The 12,420-nt window shown below is 45.5% G+C and overlaps 1 protein-coding gene across 1 annotated transcript in view; it reads left to right on the top strand.

Annotated features, from left to right (window-relative positions):
• CLEC4F (C-type lectin domain family 4 member F) overlaps positions 1 to 12,420 on the top strand; it is a 35,260-nt gene that overhangs the window by 14,872 nt on the left and 7,968 nt on the right. Inside the window, exons 5-6 of the transcript XR_007151268.1 lie at positions 8,230 to 8,382; positions 10,054 to 10,213. The gene's annotated coding sequence lies outside the window, so the exon portion shown is untranslated. The remainder of the gene's footprint in view (positions 1 to 8,229; positions 8,383 to 10,053; positions 10,214 to 12,420) is intronic.

Below are 12,420 nucleotides of genomic sequence, written 5' to 3'. Positions count from 1 at the left end.
TTTCCAGTCTTTTAGGGTATGAGGGCCCAACCTGATAGAGGCTGGAGTCTACACATTATGAGTTAGGGGAGATCCTGGCTCTAGCATAGGGAGAAGGCACAGAATTTTTGGCTGTCATGAAATGACCTCCTAGGCTTGGTTTTCTAGGGGCAGGGAACAATTTCTTAGTCAGGAGAGTGAGCATATTCTGGAAGCAGATGTCACAGCATTTTGAGGATGACACAAGTCATTAGTTCAGAAAAAAATCTACCTGTGCTTATAGTCAGAAACTGTGAGTGTCCTCTATCAGCTAATGCCCCAGCCCTCTATACTCCGGAATTCTTCCAACACTTTCTCCCATATACCCAGATCTGGGCCTGGGTCTTTGTCCAACTCCCTTGTATGCCTATACCATGGCTTTTGGAAAGACCCTCTCCCTTTGTGTTGCTCTTGCTTATAAGGGCCAGTTATAAGTGGCTATGCTTTTATACGCTGCTATCAATTCCTACAGCTCAAAGCCAACCAAGCCCAGGGACCCTTGCCACCAGTAAAAGTCCTAGCCCCAGCCCCAGCCCCAGGGAGAGTCATCGAAGAGTAAGGAGGCCTGGGCTACTCGTGGGAGGGACTTAGGATAGAAGAGGGTCTGCTAGCTGGGCCTCAAGAAGGCTTCTTCCTGGAAAAGGCCTTCCAGGACAAGTCCACACGAAGCAGGGTATCCATAACACAGCTGTGCTTCTCTGTTCCACCTGCTGTCACCAAAGCAGCCTGTAGCTTACTTCCTCTTGAATCTCCTCAAAGCCCTACTTTTGTTGCAATCTCATCTTTATTAGCTATGATAAGCATTTCTTACTCCAGCTGGGTCCCAGGATGGAGGTTTCAGGCCCTCTTCAAGGTGGCCCCAACAAGCCTTTCATGATATTTCTGCTATGGGGTCACCAGAACCGAGCCCTGGACCTCAGTATCTCCTCAACCAGCTCTGACTGAAGCTTCTGCACTTTTTCTCAGAACACCCTGCCTGGGTCACTTATGTGTAATAGCCAAGTTTCTGGACATTCTATCTGGTTCATATATCATCATTGCTATTGTAGTTATCACTTACAATGTGGTGGGAATTATGTGAGGCAGGAGAGATTGGTGGTTATAGACTGTTATAGTCTGTGGCCAGACAGCCTGGGTCCAATCCCAGGTTTACCCCTGTCTAGCTGGGAAAGTTGGTTACTTGACTTATGTGTCTCAATTTCCTCTTCTATGAAAACATTACAGTACCTCTCTCTCTTGAAGTCGTTGTGTGATTAAGTTAACCCATAAAATGAGCTTAGAAAAGTACATGGCACATGGATCCCATTATACAAGCGTTAGCTGTTACTATTGTGTCAATGGCCTAATTAACTCCTTGCTACAACTCTGAAGAAGGTTCTGTCACAATCTCCCATTTATAGATGGCAAGATGAGGCCTAGAGAGTTTGAATGTCTTGCCTGCAGTCCTATGAACTCCTGTGCTGCAGAAGCTCTTCCTTCCCCTTGGACCCACAACTAACCCTGAGGCCCTATAAGTCCCCATTCTTCTGTGAGGCCCCATAGCCTGCAGGGCTCCAAGCTTCTATCTACTCTTTCATGAGGCTGCCAGGCATCGTTCTTCAGCTTGTCAAAGCTGGAGGCTACCGGCTGCTGCTGAGCACAGTGGCAAAAATGAGAAGGATTTGAGCTGGGGGGTCCCTGACCTTTCACCAGCTTCTTGGGGACAAAGCCTGTGGGTCTGTTCCCCTTCTCTGTTCCTGGTAGAAAAGCACTTCTGACCTACAGTTAACTCTTCTGGTGATGTGGCCAAGATAGTAACCCCAGCTCATGCTCAGTGGGGGTGGAGGAGGAGGAGCCTCCAGGGAAGCGAAGTATGGAGCATGGCAAGCAGGGCCTGTGTGCTGGTGGACCAGGCCAGCTGGAAATGTGGGATTTCCACAAAGGTCTATCCCTGGTGACCCTGGGACAGCGGCCATTCAGATCTCAAGGAGAAGCTGACCAGTAGTGTAGCTTTGGCTAGTGACTCAACTTCTCTGGCATTGATTTTCTCATCTGTACAATGGGAGTAAAATCAGGTGCCCAGGAATATGGTGAGATTAAATAAGACATAGTATTTAATAATAATATGAATTTACATTAATATGAGTAATAATATGAAATTGCCAAATTGATTTAGACAGGCATTCTGGGCAATGCAAACTTGTCTTTTTATAGTTTCTGGTCCCTTTTAAAAATGTCATTCTTTGCCTTCCCTTATTAAAGCTGTTTGTTAGCAGCTCTTTCATGTTTTGACTGAGGTACAAAGATTAAGGCTACTGTGTCTAAGCCAAAAACTGGTCAGTGGGATGAGGAGCTGCCAAAGACCCAGGCAGATATGGGGAGTGTCCCTCTTAGCTGGGTCCCAGGGTAGGAAACAGGATTGATGAGGTGAATCTGCTGGGGCAAAAGATGGAGCAAGGGCCAGTTTCTGTGTGTCTCAGGCGGAAGAAACAGTGGATTAGCTCCCCCCCCCCACTTCTTCCTTGCTCCTTCCCTTCCTCCAGGGTGCCTCTCTGCATTGTAGAGGCAGAAGTCTGAAATTCCATTTCCCAGAATGCCTTATTCCCAGAGTACTGGATGTCAGTTAAGAGGACCTCCTTAGAAACAGGCGTATGAGATGGTGAGCATGGACATCAGGCAGAGCTCATGTCCCTGTCCTTCCATCTATTTTCTGTGGACAAGCCTGGGGGTGGGACTTGGCATTTCTCTGCAACAGTGTTCCAGGGCCCCTTTCCCAGCTTTGGGGGAGTTGAGTGGCAGCTATGGTAACATTGGTTCCCACTCCCTGGATTGCAGCTTTGGTGGTATGTTCTCAAACTGAACTTCTCCTGCTTCACCAGCTTTCCCAGTGATGGTGTTAAGCACCTAAATCCCCGAATTAAACCACTGGCTCTGCTTGGAATACCTAGAGGAATTTCTGATCCTGCTCTGACTCTTGATTGGGGTGAATGCCTGAGGACTTTGCTGCCACTGGGCACCGGCAATGGCAGAGGCCTCTAATAGGACAACTCCATTTTTGGAAATGACACTCTGGAGCAATGGTTTGGAAGGAACCTAAGTCCCTGGGTGACATGAGGAAGAGAGATGACCTATGCCTCTCACACTGCCAGAGGGGAGAAAAATTAACTTTAGGTTCACTAGGCCATTGTATCTTCGGGGAATGGCAAGGTGGAAGCACCCAGTCACTGTCAGGTGTAACACCTTGGCTCAGGTTAGTTCATGTGATTGCTCTCCCTCAGAACATATGGCCCAATATACAAGTTTAACAGACAAGAGGCCAACAAGTTATAGTTGGAATTGATGGAGGGGAGCAGGTATGGAGGAATAAATTCTGGGGTTCTCACACTGGGCCCCTGACACACACTAGCTTATCCACTCCAGGGTTTGGCAATAAATTAGAAAATGTCCTTTTTGATACTCACAGAAATTCAAGTAAATGGGTAAACTATCTCCATTTTAAAATTTCCGCATATTTGGCTCTCGTTACCTTCTATCTGTTTGCCAGCAGACAGCACCAAATAAGCTTAGAGAAAAAAATTATTTTTCTTCTTAAATGTGTACATATATATAGGTTATATATATACACTACAGAAGTGACCCACACTTATTGTGAAAAATTCAAGAAATATAGAAGATACGAGGTACAGATCTTCCCTCATTCCCAGGCTCACTGCTCAGAGAACCCCAGTTAAACATTTGGTGTGTCCTCTTCTCTTCTTTTGCAGGCAGTGTCATGGAGGGAGCTGAGGAGGAGATGGGGCTGAGGAGGTGGCCGATGTGGCTAGGAAACTGGATGTATACAAGAGTTGAGCAAATAAATAAGTAAATATACTGAGGATAAACAGGAGTCAGGTTTCTTACTGTTGGAGAAGGGAGTTACAGATTAGGGAGAAACAAGAGAGAAATGTGAGCTATTGGATTGGAATTGGAGATATTAGTGTGAACTCCTGCGTTTTAACCCTCTGTCATCTATCTACACAAAAATATAGATATAACTGTGTGTGTATACTTATATGTGTACATATGTATGTTTCCTATCTGCTAAAAGGGCTTAGAAGCATTGACATCCAAAAGGAATGAACAACCAAGCTTCCAAATCTTTGTTTCTAAATTCCATCTTCCACTAGAATTGACTGATTCCATGGCTAGGCTGGGAAGATTCAAGATGAGCCAGGAACATGTCATGCCTTTTTGGTACAAGTAAGAAGGCACGCAAAGAATGATGGGGTCATGTTAAAAGAACAGAGAAGCCAGCACAAAGGGGGCTCCTACAGGCCAAATCTGGAACCATTTGAGCACTGAAATAGTGATCTGAATAAATTACATCTTATTGAGCAAAACATAAAGTCATGAGTTCATGCTGAGATAAACACAAAATGAATAAATACATGAGGAGAAGGAAAAGCTCATCCCCCCAATAGGTTGTCAATGATTTGGCCACAAAATAGTGGTTAATTCAGGCAGGAGTCATCAATGGATGCTAAGGATTTTGGTGATTTCCTCACAAAATATTTATCAGTCAAAAGGAAAAGTTAGTCCATGTATGGTGAAGGAACCTGGGAGACACCACCGTGACTGAGTGATCAAGATTAACTTCACCAGTGGTGGAACAGGTTGGCATCATGTATGTCTTGATGGGATGCACTGAGAAAAGCCCAGCATCTTTTCTGTGGAGTCCCTGCCAAGAAGGGATGGCCTAGGTCTGGACATGAGGGAACATTGGGCAGAACCTAGGTGAGGGACATCCTTCAGAATGAAAGACTTCTCTTAGAAACTGTCAAGGTCATGATGACAGGGCAAGACTTAGGAAACACTTCAGAAAAAGAATAATGAAAATGGGAATATTCCTAGAGAGAAAGAGGGCAATGGAGTAAATTGTGCAAAATGTTAACAAGCAGAAAATCTAGGTGAAGGGGCTACAGGACCTTTTGGTTACTGCTCTTGCAACTTTTATTTATTTCAAAATGATTTTTAGAAGTTTTCTTTGTAGCCGGCAAATTTTTTGTCTGGTAAATATATACATGTACATAAGTATGTTTGCATACATGTGTATACATATATCCAGAAGCTCAGTCCCCAGCCTGGACTGATCAAACTGGAATTCTGGGGATTGGAATCCAGGCAAGTGGATCAAGAAAAACCCAATTCCCCCAGGCGACTCCAGTGTGCCTCCAGGTTTAAGAACCGGTGCTGTCTGTAATCCAGTGTTCACCAAAATCACCTGTGCAGCTCGTGAAACGCGGCTCCCCGAGCGGCACCCGACTTGCATTAGGCCGGGGTAGGGGAACCGGGACAGGTGGTCCGGGCCCCAGGCCCCGCCCCCGTGCTCCGCAGCTCGTGCAGCCGCAGGTGCGGGAGATGAAAGGCCGCACCGCCCCCAGCCCGCCGCCCGCCGCCATGGAAGCAGCGCCCGCCCCGGCTCTCCTGAGCGTCCCGCAGGCCGAGGTGCTGGAGGAAGTGCTGCGGGAGCAGTTCGGGCCGCTGCCCCAGCTGGCCGCCATCTGCCGGCTCAAGCGGCTGCCCTCGGGCGGCTACTCCTCGACGGAGGACCTCCAGTTGGTGCTGGAGCGGCGGCGCGTGGCCAACGCCAAGGAGCGCGAACGGGTGAGCGCCCTGCTCCGCGCGGGTCTCCAAGGCCACCCGGGCTCGGCCGCCTCACGACCCGCTGCTCGCCACCAAACACCTGGCCGGTAGCCCGTGCACCCACTCATCCCCACCCGCGGGGTTCCGAGGCGACTGGAACCCCCTGAGGCCCGAGGTTCCGTCGTCCGGGAGACGTTCGCTGACGCTAGGATGGCCTCTTCACCTGCTGACCACCCGGAACGGGGTCAAGGGGTGGGAGTGGGGACACGCGAGGCCCCTGACAACGTTAAAAAATGTCTCGCCTTGGCAAGTGCTTTCAAAAAGGTTAGCGCCCAGGAGTCGCGCTTAAATCTCCCAACCACTCGGCGCTGGGTAGGCGCTTGGGGTGCAAAGGGCTCCCACCACCCCTTTCCCTTCTGCATCTCTGCCTCGAAGCAAGTATGGGGTGAGGGGGCCCAGTGGAAGTTACTCTTTTCTCTTTTTTTAGAGTAAGGAAACACGGTGCAGGGGTGCGCACGGGACTTGCACTCCAGCTAGTGTTGCTTCCCAATCAGGCTGGGACGCCGCGGTGAATCACAACGCGGAATGGTCTTGTGCGCCGTAGTCCGAGCGGCATCTACTGGTGGCTTTTAGTATTTCTCATCGAACCTGGGCCCCCAATTTGTCCAATCTGGCCTCCCTTCTGCTCTTTGCAGACCTGGGGGTTTGGCCGCGGCGGAGGAAGTCCAACCGGGAGTGGGGTGGGGGGTGGGGGACAGGAGAGGACGGAGGGCGCGCCTTCGGGCTTGGGACTTGAGGGAGAGGTTCTGCCGCCCGTGCGCGGGTCCTCTGGAAGTGGAGCCCCGGTGCATCAGCTAGGAGCTTTGGGAAAGGGCGGGAGGAGAAAGGACCAAGTGAAAGTAGAACAGGGGAAGTTGGGGTAAACTGAGGGAGTGGAAAAGCCTGGTTTCACCAGGCACGGACCCTTTGTGAAAATAACCCTGGAATCGGATGTGATGATGTGGCCTCAAACAAGATTCTGATTCAGTAGTTTGCGTTTTGTATGGGCCTTCCCATCAGGAAGGAATTGCTTTCTGCAGAGAATTCATCCTGGTTTTACCCTCTATTTTAAAGCTAATGACCTTCATTCTTCTTTACAACGACAAAATTAATATACCTGGAAAATACAGAAATGACCAGGGAACAGAAACAACCATAACACAGATATAACTACCATGAACTGACATCTTGTATATATCCTCCCAGTCTTTTTTCTCTAGTTATGTGTGTGCCATATATAATTCTATAAAACTGTGAGCTAGTATGTATTTTTGTTTTTTTCCACTTAACACTATCAAAAGCATTTCCTCATTCTTAAGCATTCTTTCAGCTTTTTACTGCATAGTCCTATAAATAGACCATAACTTATCCAGTCTTTATGCTTTTTGCAGCTTTTTACTGGTCTATATATCTATGTGCAATTGCTGTCAAAATACTAGAAATGGAATTACTGGAACATAGGACCTATACAATCTCAAAAGTTGTGATACAAGTTGCTGAATTGCTTTCTAGAAAGTTTACTCATTTTCATCCTTTCTTACAGGGTATAAGACTGTTCCCTTTGTCCATCTCCAATGCTGGGTATGATTAACAAAACGACAACATTGCCAGCTTGGTACATGAAAAATGGCATTTAATTTCTATTTTGTTTTGTAGTCCTTTCATCAGAGTTGCACATTTTCATATGTTTTTTGGTCTTTGTATTCTGCTGTAATGAGATAACTATGTCCATTGTTGACTTTGATCTGGAGTGGGAGAGGACTCTCGATTAACAGGAGTATATTGGCTTTATGGTGTAGTGGGAACCAGTTTTTTCCAAGGCCTCTTTCCCCCAGGGGGATGGTCATCAGAGTTCCAGGCATTGTGAGCTGAAGGATTGGACCCTGGAGAATCATAGAGAGCTAGCCTTATTCTGCCTTTAAAGTCTTGCCAACATGCAGACTCTCTAGACACTAACACCTGATTTGGCTGGGAAAGAGATTAAAGAGTTGATGGCACAGTGCTTGAGTAGACCAGTGTTTGCACATTTTACTCATTATCAGTACCACTTATGGAGGACTTTCTATGCACCAGTTCAGGAAGAAGAGTTTTATGTATAATTATGTTAATCACCACAAGGATGTTTACAAGGTGGGTATTTTCCACTTAGCAGATACACCATAATGTGGCAATATGAAGTATCCTAACGTTCTTGTAAAGTTAGTATGTGTGTGGTGGAGCTGGGTTTTAAATCCTGGTGTATTGACTTAGAGTTTTTAGCCACTACCCAACTGCCTGAACATTACAGTGCAGCAGGTATGCTCTAAGAGGAGGAGGACAGGGTTCAGCAAGAACACAGACCCCTTCCCCCCTGCTAGCCCGTCCACCCACAGTGCTGAGTTTACGCCGCTCCTTCCTCCATTGCCAGCAACTGCACTGCCAGTGGAGTGGGGACTCTGGCATATGCCTATTTAGGTTCACCACCCAGACATGAGCTGTGAAAGCAAGCCCTCACAACCCTCATCTATGGTTTGGGGGGGCATCTGTACAAATTAGCTTCTCTGTGTGTCACTGTGCTTTTTTGTTTTCCAGATAAAAAATCTCAACCGTGGTTTTGCCAAACTGAAGGCGCTTGTGCCATTTCTTCCCCAAAGCAGGAAGCCTAGCAAGGTTGATATCCTTAAAGGTGCAACTGAATACATACAAGTTCTCAGTGATGTTTTGGAAGGAGCCAAAGACTCGGAGGTAAAGGTTTAAGAATTTAGAACAATGTCCACCATTTATTGAGCCCTTTCCATGTGCTGGGCAATTTATATGTTCCAGTTAGTTTGTAACAATCCTAGGAGTTATTTATGATCCATGTTTTACAGAGCAGGAAATCAAAATACAAGTAAAGGCTACATAGCTAAGAAATGTCAGGACTGGGGTTTGAATCCAGATCTGTGTGAGCTTTGGAGCCAAGTTTCTGATTATATACTTGCCTCCTGTCACTGTCCAGGGTACCTGCTTCCTAACTGCTGCATCTTTAATAGAACCTTGATAGCTAGGGTGTGACAGGAGGCTTCCATAAATCCACTCTATAGTGGTGGTTTCCCATCAGACAGGACACAGAAAGGAAGAGGCATTTCCCTTGGAGAGGCCCTCTCTAAGACAAGTCTGGTGGAATGCTCAGCAATGGTTGGGGATACCAGTCTCATGGGATTTTCAACCATTTGGTGGGATGACATAAATGAACCTGCTATGCAAACTGTGAAGCACGTAGTGTCAGCACAATTGTCAGTGTGTAGAGCTCACAACTGTCCATTAGGTGATGGAAGCTGTGGGCTAGTTATATGGGTTTGTTGCATGGTCAGGCAGGACTTGAAGGCCTGTAAGTGAATTAGTCATCAGAGGAGGTAAGATACGAAGAGAGAAAGGCCTTAGAAATGAGTCATGAGTGACACCATTGGCAGGAAGGAGGAGGAGCCATCAGAGAGGAGAAGGTGGCAAGAAGGTGGAGAAGCAAGACTGGTCCTAAAGTTGGGTGGGGAGAATCTTGGGAATCTGAGGGTGGGAAGTGGTTCAAGAAACTATGGAGAAGCCCAGAATGTGAGGTGTAGGATAGGAGTGGGCTGGAAGTCTGCTTATTAGGGGGTTGAGGGCGTGTAGGTGGCCCTCAGAGTAAAATGGGTCCCAGGCAGAGTATAATGGCAAATTTCAAGTCCATTAAACCTAGAAATCTGAGACTGGAAGAAGGATCAAAAGGATGGAAGAAGAAAAGTGGTTAGATCAATTGAAGTCTTTTGTAAGTAGCAATGTGATTGTGTTTAGGGACAGAAGAGAAGGACCGATATTAGAGAGTAGAGAAACATTATCATTCTAAAAAATTAGGCTGGGAATAGCCAGTTTATATAATGGTTCTTTTCATTTTTTTCCTTGTCCACTCACTAGTCCTACTTGGGTGACCCCTGAGGGGATAAATTCTGCAATGGTGGGAATGGATTGTCCTGTGAACCAATTAGATGCTTGAGTTGTTGTATGGTCATAGCATTTGTACATGAACAGGTGGCTGCCCTAGTTTTTCCTTGCATGTGTAACAGGAGGGCTTTGTTTTGTGCTACATTCATTACAAAATACAGGATCTGTTCCATGGGATAATATTTTTAATGCAGTTGCCAACTGTACAACATCTTAAGGTTATAGAAAAACAAATACAGTCTCGTGAGTGATGATTTTCTCTCCATCCATGATAACTTAAGAATGGCCCTTATCACTTAAATGAAACTTCATTGGTTAAAATTTTGGAATATATTGATTTAAATCTTCAGAATCTTGACTGTCATACTGTTTGACAACTACATATGGTTTCTAGAGACAAAATCTGGATCACCAGAGCTATAGCAACAATGTTTCTGAACCACCTATATCATTGGCTAGAGATCTATCGAGAAACATCACCCAACATGCCAGCTGTACTGTGGGCTTGAAGAACGAGGAGGAGAGGCCCTGGGCAGATGGTGGCAGTGGTGAGTCAGCACACACTTGTCGCCAGAGCATGATGTCCACGACCGGAGTTATCTCCCCAACCAGGAGTCTGGTAAAGTGTTTTTTCTTAAATAGCCACGTAGATGTCAAAAACTCAAAATATTTTCCTTGAAGTGTGTGGCATTTTACATGCTGAAAGATGATTGAAACAAGGTCATTTTGTGAAAGTACCTAATGGGAAGGTGGAGTTTGCTAGTTTGGAAAATTTATTATGTTTCCAAATTAATAGGTAAGCAACTCAAGGGGAAGGCAACCCCTCCAGAATTACCCACTTCAGACCGAAGTTTACCTTTTATGACCCTAAATAACTCATCAAAAATATCTCTGACTGTGAGGCCTCCAGAAAAAGAAAGAAGTAGCTTGCCATACACAAGGATAAATGGTGATACCACAGACATGCATGCACATGTGTGCACATACACATTTTGTTTTTGAATTGGCCTTATTGGAAGGCATTTTCTAAGTAAAAATAAGAGTTTATTTAATAGCTCCTGGTACTTTGCCAAACTAATGAAGCTGCTGGATAGAAATAGCAGTCTGCCTCTTCAAGTCCACAAGTGGGCATTTTTAGCCCTTGCTGTGACTGTGTTACTCTGATGAGACCCCTTGGTCCATCCTGCCACATGACTGCTAGAAACAAGAACAGCTTGTAGGAACTGTAACCAAGCGTACTGTAACAAGTTGCTTAGTGTGACATAAGGGGCAGTGGGAGCTGTGGAGTCACAAATGCTGGTTGGTGGTGGGAGGCAGTTTAAAATAGCAGTTGAGTGCAGGTTCTAGAGAGCCAACACTGGGGTTCAAATGCTAGTTTTGTAACCTTAGGTGAACTGCTGAATCTCATCCTCAGTTTTCCCATCTGTGGAATGGGAATGATAATTGGACTACCTTGTACATGAGATAATTGTAAGACTCAAATGGCATCATGTCAGGGAAGTGTCAAGCACAATACCTGGCATGTCAGTGTTCACTTGGACATACATTATTAAATCTGCTGGACTCATCATGAGCAATCAGTATTGATTGGTGGGTAATCAACAATAAGCCACAGGCATTCTGTTTGTAGCAAGTGTTCTGAGTTTTCTCACTTGGCCTTTAGTAGTGCTCTACTCTGGTTTGGGTCTTCCGGGCTTTCTGCTGACTGACCTTGGCTGCCATTTTTTTACTTGATTACTGTTCTGTAAGGGTTCTACTTCTTGTACATGCTCAGTTTTAGATTTTTATATTCTGGCCACTTGACCTATAAACCAAACCTTCCCTTGACAGTCAACCTTTGGGAGACTGAATTCCTGTTGCTACTACCTGAGCCGACTGGGAATGACTGGGAACAAAAGTAAGGATGAAGATCTGACCTGAGCTGAACCTTGAACCTGGCTATCTGTTAACAATAGTAATGTTAGTTTTGGGACGCCTGGGTGGCTCAGTCAGCCAAGCATCTGATTCTTGATTGCAGCTCAGGCCATGATCTCACCATTTGTGAGATTGAGCCCCACATTGGGCTCTGTGCTGACAGCTCTGAGCCTGCTTGGGATTCTCCCTGCCACACACACCCCTCCCCTGCTTTCACGTGTGTGTGTGTGTGTGCGTGCACACACACACTCAAAATATTAAAAAATAGTAATGTTTTAATATATACTTGGTATTAAGGCAAGAATCTTACTTGCATTTAATCCTCACCTATCCTTGTCAGATAGGTATCACCATGTCATTCTTGGGGTGAGCTGCTTGGCTATACCTTCCTGCCATTCCTTTTTGGGCCTGGGCTGGGAGTGGAACCTAAAAGAAAGCACAGTAGGCATATGCTTAGCAACACCAGCAGCAGGGATGTAAGGAGGTATTTGTCTTCCAAGGATAATTGATCCTGGAAATAGGCTGTTTATAGTAAGCAGATTTAAAGCGGGGACTAACATTTTCTATTAAGAAACAGAAAAGTTCTAACAACTTTCTTTAGGAAAGGGAACAAAACACTTAAATTTTAGTCTTTTGGTTAACTCAGTTTAAATTGCTAGTTGAAAGAGCATGCTAATTCTTAGACTAAACAAGGAATCATGTTTTTGAGATTTTTATATATGCATGTAACTTCTGCCAAGTGCGACTTTCCAGGCCTGAATGTAAAGAGTGACTTTTTTTTTTTTTTTTTTTTTTGCAGAAATGTTCTAGGATTTCATCAGTTTTGTGAAGGGTTTCTCATTCTTTGACATTTAAATCATTTATTTTTAAAATAAAAGCATTTATTCTGAAACACTTTATAGAAGGGTCACA

This window comes from Prionailurus viverrinus, chromosome A3, assembly GCF_022837055.1.
Source record: "Prionailurus viverrinus isolate Anna chromosome A3, UM_Priviv_1.0, whole genome shotgun sequence".
NCBI classification, from domain to species: Eukaryota; Metazoa; Chordata; class Mammalia; order Carnivora; family Felidae; genus Prionailurus; species Prionailurus viverrinus.
This window is presented reverse-complemented; position numbering and strand designations above follow the sequence as displayed.